Source organism: Hyperolius riggenbachi, chromosome 3, assembly GCF_040937935.1.
Source record: "Hyperolius riggenbachi isolate aHypRig1 chromosome 3, aHypRig1.pri, whole genome shotgun sequence".
NCBI lineage: Eukaryota > Metazoa > Chordata > Amphibia > Anura > Hyperoliidae > Hyperolius > Hyperolius riggenbachi.
In genome coordinates this window covers 204,381,818-204,389,959 of record NC_090648.1, presented here as the reverse complement: position 1 = coordinate 204,389,959, position 8,142 = coordinate 204,381,818, and the positions used below count along the sequence as shown (strand labels likewise).

General features: G+C 43.4%; 1 protein-coding gene across 1 annotated transcript in view; it reads left to right on the top strand.

Annotated features, from left to right (window-relative positions):
• Positions 1–1,334: 1,334 nt before the first annotated feature.
• OTUD7A (OTU deubiquitinase 7A) overlaps positions 1,335–8,142 on the top strand; it is a 259,837-nt gene continuing 253,029 nt past the window's right edge. Inside the window, exon 1 of the mRNA XM_068272540.1 lies at positions 1,335–1,451. The gene's annotated coding sequence lies outside the window, so the exon portion shown is untranslated. The remainder of the gene's footprint in view (positions 1,452–8,142) is intronic.

Genomic DNA, 8,142 nt, shown 5'->3' with positions numbered 1-8,142 from the left:
GGGCAACTAATAACTCACCCTGGAGGGAAGTAATAACCCCCCCCCCTTCTTCCTTGGTAGGCAACTAATAACACCCCCCCTCTCCTCAGGGTACTAAACACCGGCAGTTGCGAATAATGACAGCCGTGAAAATGTGAAAGAAGGCACACATGTGCAGTTAAGCACAGTGCATTCAAGTTGCAAAATATTACATGTTGCAATATTTTTCATTACAGTGGCTGTACTTGTGCAGGTACTGTGCGGCGGCACTCACACACGAACATGAGCGCACCTAACTGTCTGTCAGAGGGTAGGTCCCAGATCCAGGCAGTAGCTGTGTTTCAGAGGATGCCCTCTTATTAAGAATTTTTTTTTCTTTCTAAACCATCACTAGGTTAGCAATACAAATTATAGCTGACTGCAGGGGCGTAACAACAGACCCTGCAAGGGATGCAGCCGCAGGGGGGCCCAGAAACCACAGGGGGCCCAGTCCTGAAAGACTGACAACTAAGGGCAAGGAGAGAAAGAACTTTCTGCTCTCTGCACAATTGTTTTAATGACTGCATCTGCTCTGCCACTGATAATGAATCATACAAAGTTTTGCGGACAAAGATTTGTAGACAGTCAGCAGGGTCTTGTGTACAGCGCTGTTCTACCCCCAGTCTTTCTACCCCTTCTTTGGCGGGAGGGGGCCCCATCGAAAGTTTTGCAGGGGGGCCCAGGGATTTCTAGTTACGCCCCTGGCTGACTGTAAATTCAAATGTGACTTTTAATATCATTATAAATATATTGAAAATCACAAAAGGATAATACATATTTATTGCTATTGTAAATACAGTGGAAATTCACCTTAGGAAAACTATCAAAGCTATAGCAGCATGGATAGATGAGCAGTAATGCAGCGCCTGGACACACGGGCTACGTAGATGCGATGCGTACATCCTCCTGGCCACAGCTGCATACCTCTCCTTGTAGCGGCGCTTCGCAGGCTGCAGCATCAGACACCGCCGGGTACCAGCAGCAGCGGAGAATGGTGACAGCGCTGAAGGTAACAGCCAACCACAGCCCGTCTTGTACCTCAGCCAGAACGTCACTGAGCCTTCTCCATCTGTCAATAAACCCAGCCTCTTATTATCTCACACACGCCACCTGCCGGGCAGCCTTCATCCTTACAGCTGTACTTTGATAGACAGGCACCTAAGCCAATCATTCGTACCTACCGCCTGTCACTCACAGTCTTTCTGCTTCTCCAGGTCTGATGCTGTATGGGTGGGCGGGGTCTGAGCGGAGACGTCACGCGTCTTGAAGACAAGGGGGCCGTCTCTCAGTTCTGCAGGGTGAAGTAAGAAGGCATCGGATGCTGTGTATAGAGACTGGGGGTTGGAGCAGCCTTTGCTGAACCTGCTATGCTGGCTTCCGCGGCGGGATGCGGCGATGTGCACGGAGCAGATGACAGATGTATGAGGATACGGGTGAGTTGGGGCAGGCAGCTTCCAGTGGATTGTGTGCATTGTTGTTATGTTCCTGCACTGCAGAGATGGGACAGCAGGATCAGTGCATACTACCCTCTGTCCCTGGTGCACGGTCACTCCGCATTGTCTCATCACCTTGAATGGATCTACTAGTAGGCAGCTATGAGTTTGCATTGCAGTGCCAAATCTTGCCTTTAAATTCTTTGCTGCTGTGACCTCCACACTGTGCAGACACTATCAGCCGGTCCCATTCACAAAAACATAATCCTGCTCAACACCATCCTCACTGTGGATGCTGCTGACTTGACTCAGTAGGAATGGTTACATGTAGGAATGGATATTACAACATGTAACCATTTACACCATGAATTCATTGTGCACATATCTTGTGTAAGGATAATACATGGGAGCCCCATTGTGCATTCTCTTATTTAATGTATATATATTCTCTGTGCTTCCTCCAGATTTCACTATCATTCACTGGGTACATTTCTGTGATTTCTATTAGGGCCGTCATCGTCCCATGTTTGCATGAATACCATGGTTTTCATGTTGTTTATTCATATGAAAATGACCATTGTGAGCATCATGTATTCATGTCATCTTCTCATATCAGTGTAATCAATGTAAGTGCCCCATGCATTGGCATAGCATAGTTGTAAATTCTGTATATACTCGTCATAGAAGGGTGACACCTGTGTCACATGCTTTTGTTCTATGGTAGTGAACACTGTAATTGTTGCATGCACTTGCATTAGCCCAGCTACCATTGCAGTTGCCATACTGTTACCATCATGGGTATCATGGTGTCACATCTGGTTGACATATGAAGGGAAACCACATTGGGCTTTATTTTAAGGAAATGTTTTATGAGGGTCACCATTATAATGTTACGGTACAATACCCTACTGCTACCATTATAATGTTACATCAGGAATACAGGAGTCAGTGTCACTGGCCATTTTTTATTGTGAAAATTGATTTGGTCATTGAATGTCTTTGGCAATACAACATCAATGTCCAGAGGATAGCAGAGTAGTCTCAGTTTCATTTATGTGATTGTTTCATGATGATATTAAGCCTAGCGCTCATATATTGCAGTGTAAATAACATAGTACTTGGTACAATCATTGTGCATGTTTTGTATAGGCCATGATTTGATCATGATATGCTCGCCTCTTCATATTATACCTAGCAATATTAGGCCTTCTATATAAAAGTACTAATAAACAAATGGTATCTCCCTTCAGCTACCAATCAGTTGCAGACTTGTTAGTCCGAACCATCATTTCACAATCCGTGTTTGAATCTGATTGGTGGTTGAGAGGAAAACAATGAATGTTAAGATGACTAGTTTTATGTATTAGGCCCGTTGTGCTCTCACCATAACGTTGATGTTACAGACTGTATTGCATATTGGTGGATGGTAGTACAACTTGATACCATCCCAAGAAACCCTTATAATATTAATTCATCCTCTTGACTTGTATACCGGTATATTGAAACTGGTAGGCCAGACTTGCAGATAGTACATGTAGTATTATATTGTGGCGATATGGATAATTATGCTAGTTAGACTTAGAATTCCCAGTGTGCTTCTGTATCTTAGCAAAGCAATGTTTTCATGCTAGGAGCGGACATTATTTACCTATTGCCTGCATTTATATTTATATAGGTTTCTGAGGAATGACTCACTCTGAGTGTTTTCATCCTAGTATTGATATTATAATAATCTAAGGCCCATGGTCCTTACATTGCGAAGGCAATAACAACGTTACATTTCTATTGATGAAAAAAATGTGCCCAGCATGTTGTATTTCAAATTGGTAGCTGAGCATGAGTACGCCATTATGAGCAGGCCATTATGAGACGTCTCATTCAGTATTATGCATAGCATTCATCCAAACAGGTAGTGCATTAAAGGGAAGGTTCAGGGAGGGTGGAGGAAAAAAAAATCAATTTCCACTTACCTGGGGCTTCCTCCAGCCCGTGGCAGGCAGGAGGTGCCCTCGCTGCCGCTCCGCAGGCTCCCGGTGGTCTCCGGTGGCCGACCCGACCTGGCCAGGCCGGCTGCCAGGTCGGGCTCTTCTGCGCTCCAAGTCCTTGTACTTCTGCGTCCCACGCCGGCGCTCTGACATCATCGGACGTCCGCCGGGCTGTACTGCGCATGCGTAGAACTACTGCGCATGCGCAGTACAGCCCGGCGGACGCGCATGCGCAGTACAGCCCGGCAGTACAGCCCGGCAGAACTACTGCGCATGCGCAGTACAGCCCGGCGGACGTCCGATGACGTCAGAGCGCCGGCGTGGGACGCAGAAGTACAAGGACTTGGAGCGCAGAAGAGCCCGACCTGGCAGCCGGCCTGGCCAGGTCGGGTCGGCCACCGGAGACCACCGGGAGCCTGCGGAGCGGCAGCGAGGGCACCTCCTGCCGGTAACAGTAAAAAAGGGCGCAGGAGGCTAGTGGACAAATCGGGCGCCGCCATTCACTCCCATAATAAATATCGTTTAATGGGCGCCCGATAGGAAAAAAGGGCGCCGGAGAAAAATAACGTTTTAAAAGCGGCGCCCGGAGACTTAATGTTTTATTACTGCTTCTCATGATTACACATTATTTAATGATTTATACATTTTTTCATATTATTTTTAAACGAAAAACAGTACAATATTTTTTTCAAACATTATTTTTAAACGAAAAACAGTACATTTTTTTTTTTACATTATTTTTAAACGAAAAAACCGCACAATATGTTTTAGAAACTTTATTAATGCTTATCACAGGGGGGTCTTAGGTTTAGGCACCAACAGGGGGTCTTAGGTTTAGGCCCCAACAGGGGGGTCTTAGGTTTAGGCACCAACAGGGGGGTCTTAGGTTTAGGCACCAACAGGGGGGTCTTAGGTTTAGGCACCACCAGGGGGGTCTTAGGTTTAGGCACCACCAGGGGGGTCTTAGGTTTAGGCACCAACAGCGGGTCTTAGGTTTAGGCACCAACAGGGGGGTCTTAGGTTTAGGCACCAACAGGGGGTCTTAGGTTTAGGCACCAACAGGGGGGTCTTAGGTTTAGGCACCAACAGGGGGGTCTTAGGTTTAGGCATCAACAGGGGGGTCTAGGGGTTAGGGGTAGGTATAGGGAGGGTCACTTAGTAATTTTTTTTTAAACGTTATTATACGTTTCACTATTTAAACGAAAGATTAACGTTTTTACAATTTCCCAGGGGGGTTTAGGGGTTAGGGGTAGGTACAGGGAGGGTCACTTAGTAATTTTTTTTAAACGTTATTATACGTTTCACTATTTAAACGAAAGATTAACGTTTTTACAATTTCCCGTTTAATGCACATTATTTAATGATTTATAACTTTATAAAACATTAATTTTAAACGAAATACAGTACAATACATTTTTAAACGTTATCCATGCTTATCGTTTAAAACCCCGCACCCTTTTTTCCCAGCGCCCCCTTTTAACGTACGCCCTCCTGCCTGCCACGGGCTGGAGGAAGCTCCAGGTAAGTGGAAATTGATTTTTATTTTTTCCCCACCCTCCCTGAACCTTCCCTTTAAGTATTCCATATATGTGACCTATTGTATCATTTTGCCCTCCCCCTTTAAAAAGTCAGTCCTCTCAAATGTGATATTTCAGCTGTAAGTGACATCAGTCAGGATGAGTCTGCACCTGGCGTCTTATGTCTATTGGAGAATCCAGTAGCAAGATTTGCCCATTGTGTCCTCCTTGTAATGTTCTTGTCTGCATTGGACCTCTGAATGGTTAATTATTCAGCATGTAGTCAATATTTAAACATTTGTTCAAAGAATAGTTGTAAACTTTGTAAAACATTGTGTTTGTATGATTGCATCAGGACTTCACCGTGAGATTTCTTCCCCAGCAATACAGCACATATGTTTGGTGCCTAGTGCTATGGCAGGTCAAAGTGGCAGCAGGTTTTTGGGATTAGAATGGTCACCTGAATGTAAAAAGCTCATCTCAGAAAGTGTACACACATCTTATATTGATTGGCCAATTTGACTACTCGTACGTAGAGGGCAAACAGATCTTGAATTCTTGATTGTGTTGGTAATCTCTCATACTACATGAAAGTTCATATTGCAGTTTTTCTATGCATATAAATTAAGTTAATTTACATGAAAAACATATCTCATTAACTGAAAAATGGAATTTGATTTTTTTGTGCAAAGTGCAAATTTTTCTGGGTTTCCATTGGCTTGCATTGAAACGTGAATCACATATTGCACATGACAATAAGCAGACCTGCCAATCACTCGCATACCAATGCACAAGTGATGCCATTGAAATACATTGGACTGTAATTCACACACAATTTTTAATGTGTGAACTCTTAAGTGTGAATATGTGTGCTTGAAATTACTTAAAATGGAGTCATGACCAGTAATGCAATCTGTTAACTTCACTGATTTTAGCCAAAGTTTATGCTTCCTGCAGTGGGTACTGTGTACATTGTAATTATGTGCCTATACTGGTTACTGGTAGATACCTAGCTACATTGTTTACTGTTGAAAGTTTTTTTTAATCAAGTTCCACTCCTTTTGTTTGTTTCAATGTATCTGCTTGCACTGCTTATCATTGTTTTGATCTCGCTGCCTGGGGGGTAGAAAAGCTGGAACCTACCGAGAAGGCGGCGCAACCTAACAGCATCCGATCAGCGGGAGACAGGGGCTGTTTCTATTGGCTCTGCTCCTGTCAGCCATATATTATCCCTCTCTGTTTGTGTGAGTCACGGCTGCTTTCCCACAGTCTCGCACAGTCTTCGCAGTGATTACACCACACCAGAAGTGCTGGTAAAATTTCTGGACTTTGCCACATGTTGTGGTCTTTATGAATTGACATTTATTGACTTTTGTTGAGGTATTTACCAAACAAGTCGGTAATTTACCTCACTGCTCTATAATTTCAGCTTTTCATGCAGTAACAGCCTTTATGAATTGACATTTTCCTAAAAGCTCTGTAAAGTCAGCTGTTTTCTGCATTACCGTATGCAGTAATGCTTATTGAATCGAGGCCTATGTCTCCACTGGGATTATTTTTTTCTCCACTGATTCCATGGATTTGTTAAGAACTCTGCTGTCTTAAAAAGGTTGTTTGTATTTCTATCTGTACACCCCTTGGAGAGAAGCATACATTAGACCTTAAAGGACACCTGAAATGAGAGGGATATGAAGGTAGCCATATTTACTTCCTGTTAAAAAAATACCAGTTTCCTGGCAGTCCTGCTGATTATTCTGGCTCCAGTGGTATCTGAATCACACACCTAAAACAAGTATGCAGTTTATCCTGTCAGACTTCAGTCAAAAACACTGATCTGCATGCTTGTTCAGGGTCTATGGCTAAGGCTAGTTTCACAGTATAAGTTGCATTGGATTCCACGTGACATCTGGAACACAACGGGAAAATTTTGCCGGATGTTGCGTGTTGTGTCGTATACAGTGAAGCTTTCAGTCATTGAAAAGTATGTTTCACTGTTAACGCACACGTTTTGTGGTAATGCACTGCATGCTGCACACCGCTGCAACAAACCCGCCCCTCTGTGAACGTCGCATAAATGGATAGGTGCATTGCAGTGCGGCAAGCTGTGTTACAAAATGCTTGTTATGCCGCACTGCAATGCACAACTGTCAGAATAACCTGAAAGTGTTAGAATAGAGACTCAGCATGTTAGCCTCCATATCTCACTCACTTCAGATATGCTTTAATTTAGAGCATACTGGGGTTTTAAACCTTTTATTTTAAAAAAAGGAACACACACACACACACACATATATCATGCATTAAACCAAATATCCAGGGAGTAATGAATTCTCACACCATTTATAAAAATGATATGTAATGACATAGGGGTAAGCAACAGTAATAAAAGCCACTAATTTTTTAAAACTGCAATAGTGTTTTGCGCTAAGCTAGTTCACAGTGTTCTTTATCCAACCGGTACCAACATTTCCACTCACCAATAAGCACAGTAAGCAGACAGGTCAGACATTGAGGCCCCTTTTACACATACAGGTGATTTCCGTGTTGCGTTGTCCTATTTTACTGCAAGAAGCAATAAAAGTCTATGGAGATTTCACACTTAGGCCCAGTGCACACCAAAAACCTCTAGCAGATCCGCAAAACGCTAGAGGTTTTTGAAGCAGATTTTAAGCATGTTTAGAGAGGTTTTCTAAACATGCCTAGCGTTTTTTGGAGCGTTTTTGTGTAGCAGATTTCATATATTTACAGTAAAGCTGTCACTGAACAGCTTCTCTAACAACGCCTGGTAAACCGCTCTGTGCTAGAGTTTTTTCAGAGCAGTTTTCCACTTTCCTATACTTTAACAATGAGGCAGAAACGCCTCAGAAATCTAAAAAATGCTGCAGCCCCCGAGTTTGCGTTTGTGGAAAAAACGACCCGCTCTGGTGTGCACCATCCCTTATTGTGGTCTGTTGAGGTGTTTTGGAAGTTCCCGAGCAGACGCCAGGGCAGCAGTGGGTTACCACAAGCATTGTGCTTAAAGTGGTATAATATAACCCAGCATTTCAACTTTGCTCTAAAACATTATTTACAGCATATTATATGCAACCAGCATTTTTTTTTACTAGACCAGCATTGGAAGGGTTACACACAGAGCTGTAAAGTTTCATGGAGAGAAATGCAGACGCATCCGAAGTTTAGATAGATACA